Consider the following 15,973-nt stretch of genomic DNA (forward strand, 5'->3'; position numbering starts at 1 on the left):
TCACTACGAGCTTTATAGTATTCCATTCATTTACATACATTGTGGCTATAGCAATAATTGTATAATCCTAAAAATGAAAACCCCGTTCCAGATAAATATCCCACACTTAACATTGACAACGTCTTCAACTCCTCAGGAAATGCTTAATTTTTCACAACTCTAATCTCGCTTCTGCCTTCCACCAAATTCCATCTATTATATGTATAAAGGGAAGTTCGAAATTCTTTGTCACAGCATCACGGCTAAACGGCTGGATAAAAACGGCTGAAATTTTGACCGTAGACTCCCGTCATGGTGTAGATGGCCCACTGGACATTCGATTTCCAAAATTTTGCCTCAAAAAGCTACAATCGAGCTTCAAAGTTTTATGACGTCACGGAGATGACGTCATCAAGAGCTTTCATTTCACCTCCGAATATTTCCGATTTGCCAAGCATTTTAAGAAATCATCTAAGCTTCCATTTTTAACATATTTACAGAATAAGAGATCAAAGGTGGATCTATTCCTGAAGAAACTCGAAAAGTATGGGTGAACTCATTGGCCAATCATATCTCTTCAACTTCAATTTTTTTTTTCACTTAGTCACTTTGAAATTTTTACTCCTTGCATAAAAATCATTTCAAAAACAGGAAATTTGGTAAGTCCTTTTTTTTTTTTTTTTTTTTTTTAAATTTTGAGGATTGTTTGGCTCAGCCCCATGTACCGCAAGGAAGGTCAGCATTTCTGAGTAGTATCCCTTTTGAAGTAGAATTCCTCATTAATTTTGGTCAAAATCCAGGGCATGTTTTTTTTAAATTTGGTAAGTCTATGTAGTGGAAGGAAACTAAATAAATACTTTAGCGATCCTACACATGGCCCCCGGGGCTTCATGTGTAGGATAACTGATGGTCCTCTGGAACCTTGTAGTTCGTATTCATGCTGGTTTTTTTTTGGATATTATTATTTTTTGTTTTTATTTTCGTTTTTGTTATGTTGGTTTCGTCTTTTTCATTTTTTTTGTTTATGTCATAAAATTTGTGACATCAATGGGGTATTTTGAAAAAATTACATCGTAACAAAACTGAGTTGTAGGGACTGGTACAAAATAAATATGTATGTGAATATCTAGACAAAAGTAAATTTTCTTGATTAATGGTTCAATATCGTAAATGCTGTCCGTGGGTGCTTTGCTGAGGGGTCCATATGGGATGATTTGAATTTTTTTGGTTGGGTCCCATTGTAATTTATTCGTGCAGAATACGGTTGTGTCTTCGCCTTCTTGTAAGTAAAAATATATCATACACATGATGTGTTTTTTGCAAGACAGGCTCAACTCATGTACTTGATTCATCTTTAAAAGAAAAAAAATTTGATGATTATACATATTAAAAAAACTTAGTCTAAGAATTAAGCTCATAAATGAAAAAAAATGTTATAAGCTCTGAAAAATAAGTCATTTTGTCATTGTTGAATTTCTTCTGGTGGTTTTTCCTGAATGAAAATTATATTAACAATGGGTTATAAGTTCAATATCAAATAATTTGAAGTGTTTTCGTCATAGATTTGGGTATTTATTTCAAAAGGAAAGTGATTTTCGTAATTTCATGGGAATTACCAGATAATTTTATGCATTTTGCGTCAAGTGTTACGTATTTTTTTTCGAAAAAATAATGATATTGGTAATTTCCATGTAAATTATCAATAAAATTTCAAATATAATTGTGAAGTGGTTATTTCGCGGTAATTACCGCAATAACACCGGTTCGTTGCGGGTTCCAGTGTCACAAAACAGCTGTTTCAAGATCATAATCGTGGGTGAAATTTTTTTTGCTGAGTTTGCAGATTCAGCAGAAAAAAATTCCTCAGGTAGGTAAATTAATTCATATCGTTGTCTTTCTTGCAATAATAACAGTCATCTTATGTGTTTTTAGCAGAAATCGTGTTCAAGAAGAAAAAAAATGGAAGCCAGCAATGAAAATAGTAAGTAATTATTTCCGATTTTTGTTGATATTTACTGCATTTTTTTTCAAATTTTGCTTGCTTCTTGTGTTTTTATTCCCTCAAGAATGATCCGAATTTATGTTCGGTAAAATATGTGCATTTTTCTTAAATATAATCAATCTATAAACATTGTGCGCGACATATTATTGATTCCGAGCTGGTAAATTGTGAATCGTGAAAAATAATTGAAATTGCGAATAAATCGAAGTTGATCTCAAATTGTGTCGAAGGGGCGAAGCTACAAAGAGAATAAATTGTCATTTCTTGGGTCTCACAGTACATGTTGTTTAGTTTGTTATTTTTGTTCACTTTAAGCACAGTGTCCGTTTGTATTGTTGTAAAGTAGCAATGGCTTCTGTAGGCATTTTTGTGGATTTTATGAATGTTGATCAGACAAAAATGTATAATGATGAGAACACTACATATATTGTTTTGAAGGGGCGCAGGCGCGGGGGAAACCATCATCCCCTTGTACAGGTGGAGCAGTGGCCCCCGTTGAATGCCCATGCTTACATATTGCAGCTACCAGTTTTTGATCCCCAAATGGGTAAGGAATAATTTGCCTATATTATTTTTTTTTCAGTATATGTCCTTTCATTTTTAATATTATTCATTTCGTGATTATGATGTGTGTTATTTATAGTGAATGTGATGGTATCACATTACCACAGCCTGAAGTGTGCAGAGGGCTGCCGTTATTCCATTAATCTAAAAATGCCACTAATCAATCAAACCATGTCTTATGATGGGCAAAGTTTAGTTAGGCAGGCTGTAATGCCTGCAAACTCGCAGGGAGCACAGCTTCCTGAAAATGAGCCTCTGGTGAGTATATATTTCCGTAATATTTGTATTGGTTTCTTAATAATAAAGTGAGACTAAAACCTTCATATTTTGCTTTTTAATAGGTTATTCCAGCCTTTCCATTAGAACGGATGCCCAACTGGCCATTTTATTGTAGACACGTTCTACTTACGATGGATGCTTAGGATTTGTATCAATTTTTCTATGATTTTTCTAGCTACACAGAGGTATACAAGATGTTTCCAGAATCGTTTACATATTGGAAAATAAGAAAAAGTCAGCGATTGGTTATAGATGCAGTTTTAGAGGAAAAGTACAAATGAAAGATCTAACTACATGTCCTGTTTCTGGAGCAATTCGCTTTTTGTACAATGTTGCAGATCAGGTAAGTAAATTTAATTCTTCACACGTTACATAGAAATATTTTACGCGGTTGGTAACATTATTGCCACATGTTAATTTTTAATCCACATTTTTTTTCATGTATGTCATTAGTAACATATGTAACCTATAGAGGGTTGATTTAATTGATTTCTTACTTGTAATTTAATGTTAAAAATGTTTTAATTAATGTTAAAAACATTCAATTACAGGAACACTGTCGGTGGTCCCAGTTTGGATAAAGAGATAGCGTCATTAGATGCTGATTATGCCAGGTGTAAGGAATTTGCGAAATTACCTGCCAAAGTACTGATTTATCCATGGGAACAGCCCAGTGGACCTTGGAGCCGAATTCATGTCGATATCGGTCAGTTGAAAAACAATTATTTCCTGATCATCGTCGATGCCTACTCCAAATGGATAGAGGTCTATGTTCTTCGAAATACAGACTTCGACGTAATTATCAAATGTTTCGGTGATTGTTTTGCCCGATTTGGAGTTCCCAAAGTACTCGTTTCTGACAATGGTCCGCAATTTGTTTCGGCGGATACCGAATTATACCTGAAAACGAATGGCATCCTTCATCTTACATCGACTGCGTATTTTCTTGCCAGCAACGGTCTTGCAGAACGTGCAGTGCAAACGGTAAAGAAAGGATTGCACAGTGAAACGAATGGTTCGATTGTTCAACGTTTAAGTCTGTACACCATTTTATCAAACATCCATGCACTCAAAAAACGATATAGTGATGTTACCTTTACCAAAACAGATAGTTGAAACACTTATTTTTCTTCAAAAAATTAGAACTAGCTGACAATTTTGACAAAAAGCAGAAGTTTTGAAAATTTTGGCTAAAAGCAAAGTTTTTTTTTTTTACAAAATCAAGTATAAATTTATTTTGGCAAAAAATTGTTTTTTTTTCATAAAAAAAATTGATTAACAACAATTTGGCAAAAAAGAGGATTTTTTTTGAAAATTTTGGCAAAAAGCAGAAGTTTTTTCTTGGCAATTTATACAAAAGTTAGCAGTTTTTTTTATAATTTTGACAAAAAAATAAACTTCTTTACAATTGTCACATAAACGAGACTTTTTTGACAATTTAGGCAAAAACAGAACTCTGCACACAATTCTGGCAAAAAACATAACAAGGACTTCTTAGGATAACCAATAATTTTGGCAAAAGCATGAATTTTCGATATTTTTGATACTAACAAAGTTTTTTGGTTATTTCTGCGAGAAATATTATTTTGTCAAAAAAGTAGAACTTGCTGACAATTTTGACAAAGAGCAAAAGTTTTGAAAAATTTGGCTAAAAGCAGAACTTTTTTTACAATACCTTATGTATTTATTTTTGCAAAAAAAAAAAAAAAAAAAAAAAAAAAACACAAAAAACACAAAAAAAATGCAATGGGCTGTACACGGCAAGCAGTAAGCAGTAGGTAAGTAAGTAATAAATGTTGACAATGATTTGGCAAAAAACAGGACTTTTTAGAATAATTTGGGCAAAAGCAAGAATTTTTGCCAATTTTGGCAACAGGATTTTTTTGAACATTTCGGCAAAAAGCAGGAATTTTTTTGACAATTTTTACAAAAGTTGTGAGTTTTTTATAATTTTGACAAAGAAAGAACTTCTTTATAATTTTGACATAAACGAGACTTTTTTGACAATTCTGGCAAAACACATTATAAGGAGTTTTTAGGATAATTTTAGCAAAAGCAGGAATTTTCAAAACTTTTGCTACTATCAAAGTTTTTTGGTCATTTCCGCAAAAAAATGACTTTTTTGATAACGTCAAAAACAAGGTATTTTTCAACAATTTAGGCAAAAATGATTCTTTTTTGACAATTTTTCTGGCTGAATATAAAAATTTTTAAAACAATTTTGCAAAGAACATTGTGTTTTTTTGACAATTTTGACAGAAGTGAGGATTTTTTTTTATAATATTGACAAAAACGAGACTTTTTTGATTTGGCAAAATCAGGAATTTTTGGCAAGTTCGCGGTGGCGATTTTTTGCATTATCAGAAAGTGCAGGTACCACGATAGGATGTACCTTGCATCTCATGTCGACTTTGCAGCAAAGATGCGGTGTGTCTTAAAGTGAGTTTTTTTTTGTTTGTTTTTGTTTTATACAATAATATGTAATTGTAGGAAGACATTGGTCGTCTACAAAAGGAAATTAAGTCCGAGTCTAAACAACTCCAAATACTAAATACAGAGATTAAAACTTCTTCGAGAAATGAAAAATCCCTCTAGTGGCTCCATTAAAGGTTCAAATTATTGAAAACTAACTCTTCCCAGCGCATTTGGAAACCGAGGACTCTTCAGGCACAGCTTTTACTGATAATGCAGCTGCAGAAATAAATACTATCAGAAATGAGTGACCAGATTCAAATCATCTCTTATGCATATTCCATGTGCTTCAAGCAGTATGGAGGTGGTTGTGGGATAGAGCTAATGCTATCGAATCAGACGATCGAATTGAGCTTATGAGCAGCTTTAATAATAATTATAATATAATTATTTAGGTATTTAATATGATTATATTAAAAGAAAAATTATTTTGAAAATAGATTACCTATATTATGTAAATCAAGAAATAATTATTAATAAAATTCAATTTATAAGGGCGAATTCTCTCTTTTTTTGTAATTAGACTCTTATCAAAATTGTATCAAAACTTTCATAACTGAAACTGAAAAAAATAACAAAACAGCTAGCTCTGATTACAGTTCAAGTGCTTCCAATATACCAGACACTACCCGATGGTAACCACTATATTATTGTAGCAATGAATTTCGGAGACACAATTTACGTGAGTAGATGGATGCGGGATCCTCTGGTCGCAGTACTCATAGGATTTGGAATTCCGGAACAAGTTATCGACAGTTTCGAATTATGTTCAAAAGTCAATAACTGGAGTGATGAACAACAAGCAAAAGTTCTTCCAATGTACCTTTCTGACTTGGCATTGGAAGATTTCAGAAATATTCCAGATCGTCAATGAAATTCACAATTACAACCACAATTTTGGAGGCTTTTAACGAAAAAGCTCAAAAGGAAGCAAGCGAAAATATACTACTTACCTGATTTCAAAACGATTACGAAAAAATATTACAATATTTAACAGATATTTTAAATCTTTGCAATAGTGTCAACCCTAATATGGAAGAATCTGTAAAATGCAAACACGTTTTAAAAGGATTAAAATCGGATATCCATAAAGCCATTTCTCTTCCCCTTTCGTCCAGTAAGTACACTTTCATCTTCAACTTTTTCGACCCCAACCATTTAGTCCCTTCATTTTTGGACCACACCCTTTTCAACGTCAATCAGTTTTCAAAGAAGTCCAATTGAGTTTCATCCATTCAAACATGATTCCACCCGTACATCTAAATAAAAATATGGTTGGTGAATTAGTCCAAAAAAATGTAGACAAATGAGTTTCCTTGAATTTGAAAGCACTCACGCTCGATAGATTTTTTTCTCTTAATTTTTTTGAACAATTATTGTAAAAAAAAATATAAAATATTTTACAATAAATAAGTAACTTGATAAAAAAACATAAATATTTCAGCCAAAGCTAAGTTAATTTTAATAAATATTTCAAGTCTAGAATAAAGTCATCGATTTAAAATGTTGTTTCATCAAAATTCATTTTATGGTGAAATTAGCAATTTGTATAAATTATTGGGTGAATAAGTAAGTAAGTAAGCAAGTAAGTACCCTTCAATCATAAAAACTTATTCCTGTCTCCAGAGTTCCTATCAAATCACAATATTCATATTTGAAATCGTCATTCAACGTCTTGGTAATCTCAAATCTCTCAAACCATTTAAAGCAAACCTGCTCATTTTCATGCCAACCAAGACACAAATCACAATAATTTAATCATAAAAAATCAACAAAGACAAATATATTATGACCAATGTAAACACACCACTTCACATACACGATATTGAAAAAAATTACATGATTTTTTTTTTGAGTTTTCCTTGGGAAAGAAAAATAAATATTTCATTCTGTTTCTTTTTTTTTTTTGTTTCAGTATGTCGAATCCAAGGTGGAGCCCTCATAATTCGAGGATAGTGACTCTGTGCTCCTCCGAAGCAGGTTATCGAGAAGGGAAGAGTCACATGGGATGGCACTCCGTATGCCCCCTATTATGCTGCCATTTCTTCAATTGCTACTTTTGGGCAATGAGGGTAATTTTCTGTTGTTTTTTTTCTTTTTTTTGGTACTATAGTTTGATAAAATTAGATAATAATCTTATTTATTTTCAGAATGGTTTTCTGGAGGTCCTAAGAAGGGTGAATGAAAATGAGGAGATTCCTCCTCCTGCAGTCGATTTCCATGACACCTGTAAGCGTTTTTGTATATATTTACAAAGAGTAAGCAATTAATTAACATTATTACCTAACTATTATTATTACTATAATTTATAATACTGGGTTACGTTTTCGTTTTTAGTATAGAAATGCGATTCCACCAGCACATCTAAATAAAAATATGGTTAGCTGTTTTTTTCTTTCTTTTTTAAGTTTAACGAAATTTTTTCAAAAACATAATCTATTCTAATGTTTTTATCATGTGTCACAGGAAAATGGTGATGATGATGGGATCAAAACGGATTTCAGCTGTAAAATGTGTAACATGAGTTCTATAAGTAAACAATACTTAATAGGTATATGAACCATTTAAAATCACATCAGCACAAATCTAACTGTGAAAACTTGGTAAACGACTTTTCGGGAGAAAATTTGAAAATTTCAGTTATCCAGGAGGAGAGGGCAATTAAAGAAAAGGTGGTGTCTCATTTTATGTCCCTTACTTAATAATTTTTTTAATCCAAGTTTAAAATTATTCATATTTATTTGACTACCATTCATTTCTGATTTGCTTTTAATTGAATTAGAAAAACAAAACCGTAAAAATTAACCTAGAAATAATTGCCTTATACAAAAAAAAAAAAGAATGAGGAAAAGGTGGGATTTGGAACAAATTTTCGTTTTCAACTCGTTAAATTTTCCATCTCATTCTGTTAAAAATAGCATCTATAATTGAAATCCAAACCCGAAAAACACAAGTATTTAATGGAGGATATTTCGAAAAAATAAAGAATATGATAGCCTATGAACAATCCATCCCATTAATCTATAAATAAAAATTCTCGCTTCCGGACCAAAACAACCTTGACCAATTTTTTGAACACACACTAGGTATTTCATTTAGCGGCGGATCTGGTTCAGAATATTCCACAAAAATGGACATCGGTCATCAATTTTCGAAAATCCAGGAAATGTATTTATATTATTGATTTTGTTTATTATTATTAAGTATTATTATTACTAGTATAATTATTATAAATTATTCGAAGCAATATTTGTATGGCTATGGAAGGGAAAAACTATTTTCTCACATTATTTACATGCAACAAATTTCAAATAATCTGTAAATTTACAGCGAAGTTATCATCACCATCAATATATAAAACGAATAAAAGATTATAGAAGATGTGAATTTAGGTAAGCATGAAGCTTCCTTTATAGTGGCCGTGGAATTTTTCTACAGAAAAGACAAATGTGTACATTCAAATGGAAGCATTTATACTGGCTGTGGAATTTTATCAAATTTCTATGGAAAAGTCAAAATTTTTTAACTTTTCCATAGAAAAGTGATGAATGAGATGAAGATTGAAAACTTTTTATTAAAGTGAATAATCATCAGAATTTATAAGAAATGTTATTATTTTACAAGTTTAGAGGTTCAAAAGTGCTTAAAATTGAGTTTGAAAAAATTCCACGATTTTCTGTAGACATTTTCTATTGCCAGCTTATCGCCACTATAAAGGAAGCTTGAACAAGTAAAAAACTGTTATTTATATTAAAAATAATAGAAAACAACTATAAAGAAAGCCAGAATGGATTTCTATTCGTTTAAAAAAATCGTTGCAATTTTCAAATCGCTTGAAAAATCATCCGCGTTCAGTTCAACAACGTGATCGCAAATCGTGTAAAAATATCTATTATTAAAAATTGGAAGATTTTACGAATTTTTATGAGAAGTTGTCCAACTCCAATACATAAATTTCGTGTGACGAAGTCAAATTTGATAAGTGCGTGGTAAGTAATCACAAAATCGTCCGAGTGTTTGGGTTCTTTATTTTTCAGAAATTAGCAGATATTATTACAAATTTTTATGAGAATATGTTTACTGTATTCTAGAATTGCAGGATGACGAAGTCAAATAGGATAAGTGGATGGTAAGTGATTACAAAATTGTCTGCGTCTATATTCATTACTATAAAGAAATTTTTCGCGAATTCATCAACCATGACCAATCAGACTGCACTCATGTCTGCAAGTATTCCACCCTTCAAACAGAAACAACCTCAATTATGGTTTCAAAGGCTACAGGTCCCCTATTCGACATCTGTTCAAACAAAGTTGGATTCAAGTACTATGTGGCCAAGATCCGCGATTTTTTTTGGCCAATCCACCTGCTGATGAATGATATAAAAACTAAAGAAGAGACTCATCAAAGAATTCAGCAAGCTAAAAGTAAATTTGACAAACTTGCCATTGATAACAGAGTCAACTTAAAGTGAGTTTTTTACCGACTTTTCTTAAGAAAAGTGGAGTACTGTATTTGTTGCGATGGTGGAAGTTGGGTCGGGGAGTGACTTTTCTTTACGTTTTGAGGGTCTGGGATCACGATACGACCATTCCCGAAAATTCAGGTTTCCTTATATAAGGTTTATATATATACAGGCTTGCTACAGCTTATACAGGCCCGTTTCTGGAAGTGACATCGACTATCCGAGACCCGACGCGACGTTCCGAGGCCCGTTAGCGGGTCTCGGAACGTTTTCCTATTAAAAACTATATTTTCATGATGTACACACTTCAGGGATGCTATAGACAAATTTTTGTCTGGGACTCACAAAGTAGGTATCATACCTACAGTATATACAGCTTACCTTACTTCACCCCACACAGAAACTTCATACTCGCGTCATTCCTGTATAAATCACTCTTTAGAGATCGCACCAACGGCTCTAGACCAGGCTTGATAGCCGCTAGCAAGGCGCATGCGCGAACGAATTTACCAGGCGCTCTTTAAAATTTTTCTAAGTGTCAAAGACGCGGGCCTCGGATCGTCAGTACGATGTACCGGGTCTCGGATAGTAAGCAAGTTCCATATAGATATGGATTTAAACTTAGTCATTGTGGTGCCCGTTTTAAGTATACGTAGTCATTGTGGTGCCCGGTTTTGGGCTTGTGGCGCCCAAATCGGGCACCACAAGGTCTTTTTATATAAAACGATGTAGAATTTCATGAAATGCACTCTAAGGTGAAAAAAAAATTTTTGAGGCAGGCACCACAAGTATATAGAACGGGCACCACTATGACTAAAAAACCCAAAAAAAATAAACTGCTCCAAAACACCTTTATCATACATATATATGTGATCCTCTATGTACGCGGGCACCACAATTACCATAAAAGACCCGGGCACCACAAGGTACTAGGTACGTGTATATATAGATATATATAGGTATTAGTATCCAGACTTGTCAACTAATCAATGGGTTAATTTTACTATACAAGTGGACTGACCTACTTGTCAACTATAGTTGACAAGTCATGGGTTAATTTTACTATACAAGTCAACTATGAGTTTTCAGAAACTTCCACCAGAGGGCGCATGGCTTAGAAATCAAGGCGCGAGGATGAACGCAGGGTCTACAGTCAATTTGTAGTAAGTAGAATGTGATGCGCTGGTGGATATGTATGGAAATACATCGATCCTGAGTGTACACGACAACAAATTTGACTTGAAATTTTTCAGTATTTTATTGGCCCATGGAAAAATTAAAAACATCAAAAATTTTTATGGTGTCCAAGCTTTCTTGTGGTGTCTTAACTTTTTTTAAATTCAAATTATTTCAACTCCATTTTCAAAATTTTTCTTCAAAATTTAGCCTAAAAATCTGAATACTTTTTTCAACACATAGATTTTTTAAATATTAGATTGGATCTGCAAATAAAATTTTGGTAAGTGATTTAGAACAGAAATTATGCCAATTTTAAAATTTTGTTCACTTTTCAGCATATATGCCATGCATAGTTGACATGTCTGGTCGCGAGCAAATATATATATATATAAGTTTTTTTTGGTTTTTTCGATATAACTCAAAAGCTGTAAACTTTTGGATCGTGGTGATAATTTTGGTTTGTAGGGACGGTAAAGGCCTAGTTGTATGCAAAGTTTCATCAAAATTGGTTTAGCCGTTTTCTAGATATTGAATTTTGAAAAATTGTGAAAAAAAAGTTTAAAGTTCAATAACCTCGAAAACTTTGAACTTTTGGAGCATGATGGTTATGTCAAAAAATCGGGCTTGTAACCTAGTTATAAGATTATAAATTTGATCAAAATCGGTTCAGCCGTTCCTGAGAAATTTCATTTTTAATGAATTTTGTGCAAAGTCACCCTGCAAATTTTGTCGCTCGATAAACGCAGAAGCTGCGAACTTTTGAAACATGCTGATGATGACAAAATGTTAGGCAAGTATCCAACGGGTGAAAATTTAAATTTCATCAAAATCGGTTAAGCTGTTCTTGAGTAATTAATTTTTAAAGTTGATGATTTTTTCAATGTGCCATTTTACCAAATAAAATTATCGATTTTCGTATTATTTCGAAATTCGACTATTCGCGGATGAATTTTTGGAAATTCGAGTTCGACAAAAAATTGAGGATATTTTTATTGATACAATGTACGTTTAAACGATACGTTTATCGATCAATTTCACGAAAATAGAAATGAAAATTTATCGATTTTCTTATTTCAAATAGGTAGTCAACATGTATACCTTTTAAAATTGCATTTTGGAAAAGTACAACGGTGGACCTGGGGCGAAGGAGTTGGCTTGGTGAGCGGGTGGTACACGGTTCAAATCGTACCCTAGGAGCAAATTTTTAAAAAATTTTTTTTAATGATTTTTGACAGAAAATGTTGGAATTTATCGATTTTTTTATTTCGAATGTACGCGGATCAATTTTGGACTCGATAATTAATCGATATATTCGCGAATAATTAACCAAAAATTAATTAAATGGATTTTTGACAGAAAATGTTGAAATTTATCGATTTTCTTATTTCGAATGTAACGCGGATCAATTTTGGACTCAATATCACTAAAAATAAATTGAATAAATCGAGTCGTTCGCGAATGATTCACGAAAAATAATTGAATGAAAAGTTCAATTCGTTCGCGAATGTCACTTATACGAATCGATTCGTTCGCGAATGATGCACAAAAAAAATTCAATCCATTCGTGAATGATTCGCCAAAAGAACTTCAATCCGTTCGTGAATGATTCACCAAAAATTGAGTAAATGAATCGATTCGTTCAAGAACGAGTCACTCATACCAATCGATTTGTTCGCGAACGAGTCATTTATACGAATAGATTCGTTCGCGAACGAGTCACTTACACGAATCGATTCGTTCGTGAATAATTTAGTAACTATTAATTTACTCGTTCGCGAATGATTCACCTAAAAATCACTCAATTTGTTTACTAAATTGCCAATTGTTCGTAAATGATTCGATTCGATTGTAAACAGAACAGAAACAGATCAATTGCTGTAAAAATGTTTCAAAACTAGTGAATCAATTCGTTCGTAATAAATTTTTATTCAAAGAAAAGTCGGTCTTCTCACGCTAAATGCGTGAGTGTTTTTTTTTTGGTTTGTTTTTGTTTTATACAATAATATGTAATTTGTAGGAAGACATTGGTCGTCTACAAAAGGAAATTAAGTCTGAATCTAACCAACTCCAAATACTAAATACAGAGATAAAACTTCTTTGAGAAATGAAAAATCCCTCTAGTGGCTCCATTAAAGGTTCAAATTATTGAAAACTAACTCTTCCCAGCGCATTTGGAAACCGAGGACTCTTCAGGTACAGTTTTTACTGATAATGCAGCTGCAGAAATAAAATGCTATTAAAAATGAGTGACCAGATTCAAATCATATCTTATGCTTATTCCACGTGCTTCAAGCACTATTGAGGTGGTTGTGGGATAATGCTAATGCTATCGAATCAGACGATCGAATTGAGCTTATGAGCAGCTTTAATAATTGTAATATAATTATTTATTTACTATGATTATATTAAAAGAAAAATTATTTTGAAAATAGATTATATGTAAATCAAGAAATAATTATTAATAAAATTCAATTTATACGGGCGAATTCTCTCTTTTTTTGTAATTAGACTCTTATCAAAATTGTATCAAAACTTTCATAACTGAAACTGAAAAAAATAATAAAACAGCTAGCTCTGATTACAGTTCAAGTGCTTCCAATATACCAAACACTACCCGATGGTAACCACTATATTATTGTAGCAATGAATTTCGGAGACACAATTTACGTGAGTAGATGGATGCGAGATCCTCTGGTCACAGTACTCATAGGATTTGGAATTCCCGAAGAAGTTATCGACAGTTTCGAATCATGTTCAAAAGCCAATAACAGGAGTGATGAACAACAGGCAAAAGTTCTTCCAATGTACCTTTCTGACTTGGCATTGGAAGATTTCTCCTGATCGTCAATGAAAATATTCAGAATAACACCCCTTCCATTTCATGAAGAAGGCTTTTAACGAAAAAGCTCAAAAGGAAGCAAGCAAAAATATACTATTGACCAGATTTCAAAACGATGACGAAAAAATATTACAATATTTAACAGATATTTTAAATCTTTGCAATAGTGTCAACCATAATACATGGAAGAATCTGTAAAATGCAAACATGTTTTAAAAGGATTAAAATCGGATATCCATACACACATTTCTCTTCTGGATAATAATTCAACAGTTGAAAAAATTAGAGCAAATTTACAAAAATATGAATGTACTGAAAATCTTTTGAATTATAGAAACAATCAAGATAAGTAAAGAATCAAGACTCAGAAAGATGGAAAATGAGCTATTATTGCTAAACAATTCAAATGTTGATAATTCAAGTGAATCGATGAATAATCTTGAAATAAAACCTAATGAAAAAAATTATGCTAAGTATGTCGAATTCAAAGGGGAACAACGGCTCGCCCATGAATATTGGAGCCCCGATGGTTCGAGGATAGTGACTCTGTGCTCCTCCGAAGCAGATTATCGAGAAGGGAAGAGTCACATAGGATGGCACTCCGTGTGCCCCCTACTATCCTGCCATTTCTATAATGTCCACTTCTGGGCAATGAGGGTAATTTTCTGTTTATTTCGAAATTCGACTATTCGCGGATGAATTTTTGGAAATTCGAGTTCGACAAAAAATTGAGGATATTTTTATTGATACAATGTACGTTTAAACGATACGTTTATCGATCAATTTCACGAAAATAGAAATGAAAATTTATCGATTTTCTTATTTCAAATAGGTAGTCAACATGTATACCTTTTAAAATTGCATTTTGGAAAAGTACAACGGTGGACCTGGGGCGAAGGAGTTGGCTTGGTGAGCGGGTGGTACACGGTTCAAATCGTACCCTAGGAGCAAATTTTTAAAAAATTTTTTTTAATGATTTTTGACAGAAAATGTTGGAATTTATCGATTTTTTTATTTCGAATGTACGCGGATCAATTTTGGACTCGATAATTAATCGATATATTCGCGAATAATTAACCAAAAATTAATTAAATGGATTTTTGACAGAAAATGTTGAAATTTATCGATTTTCTTATTTCGAATGTAACGCGGATCAATTTTGGACTCAATATCACTAAAAATAAATTGAATAAATCGAGTCGTTCGCGAATGATTCACGAAAAATAATTGAATGAAAAGTTCAATTCGTTCGCGAATGTCACTTATACGAATCGATTCGTTCGCGAATGATGCACAAAAAAAATTCAATCCATTCGTGAATGATTCGCCAAAAGAACTTCAATCCGTTCGTGAATGATTCACCAAAAATTGAGTAAATGAATCGATTCGTTCAAGAACGAGTCACTCATACCAATCGATTTGTTCGCGAACGAGTCATTTATACGAATAGATTCGTTCGCGAACGAGTCACTTACACGAATCGATTCGTTCGTGAATAATTTAGTAACTATTAATTTACTCGTTCGCGAATGATTCACCTAAAAATCACTCAATTTGTTTACTAAATTGCCAATTGTTCGTAAATGATTCGATTCGATTGTAAACAGAACAGAAACAGATCAATTGCTGTAAAAATGTTTCAAAACTAGTGAATCAATTCGTTCGTAATAAATTTTTATTCAAAGAAAAGTCGGTCTTCTCACGCTAAATGCGTGAGTGTTTTTTTTTTGGTTTGTTTTTGTTTTATACAATAATATGTAATTTGTAGGAAGACATTGGTCGTCTACAAAAGGAAATTAAGTCTGAATCTAACCAACTCCAAATACTAAATACAGAGATAAAACTTCTTTGAGAAATGAAAAATCCCTCTAGTGGCTCCATTAAAGGTTCAAATTATTGAAAACTAACTCTTCCCAGCGCATTTGGAAACCGAGGACTCTTCAGGTACAGTTTTTACTGATAATGCAGCTGCAGAAATAAAATGCTATTAAAAATGAGTGACCAGATTCAAATCATATCTTATGCTTATTCCACGTGCTTCAAGCACTATTGAGGTGGTTGTGGGATAATGCTAATGCTATCGAATCAGACGATCGAATTGAGCTTATGAGCAGCTTTAATAATTGTAATATAATTATTTATTTACTATGATTATATTAAAAGAAAAATTATTTTGAAAATAGATTATATGTAA

Source organism: Planococcus citri, chromosome 1 (assembly GCF_950023065.1).
Source record: "Planococcus citri chromosome 1, ihPlaCitr1.1, whole genome shotgun sequence".
Lineage (NCBI taxonomy): Eukaryota > Metazoa > Arthropoda > Insecta > Hemiptera > Pseudococcidae > Planococcus > Planococcus citri.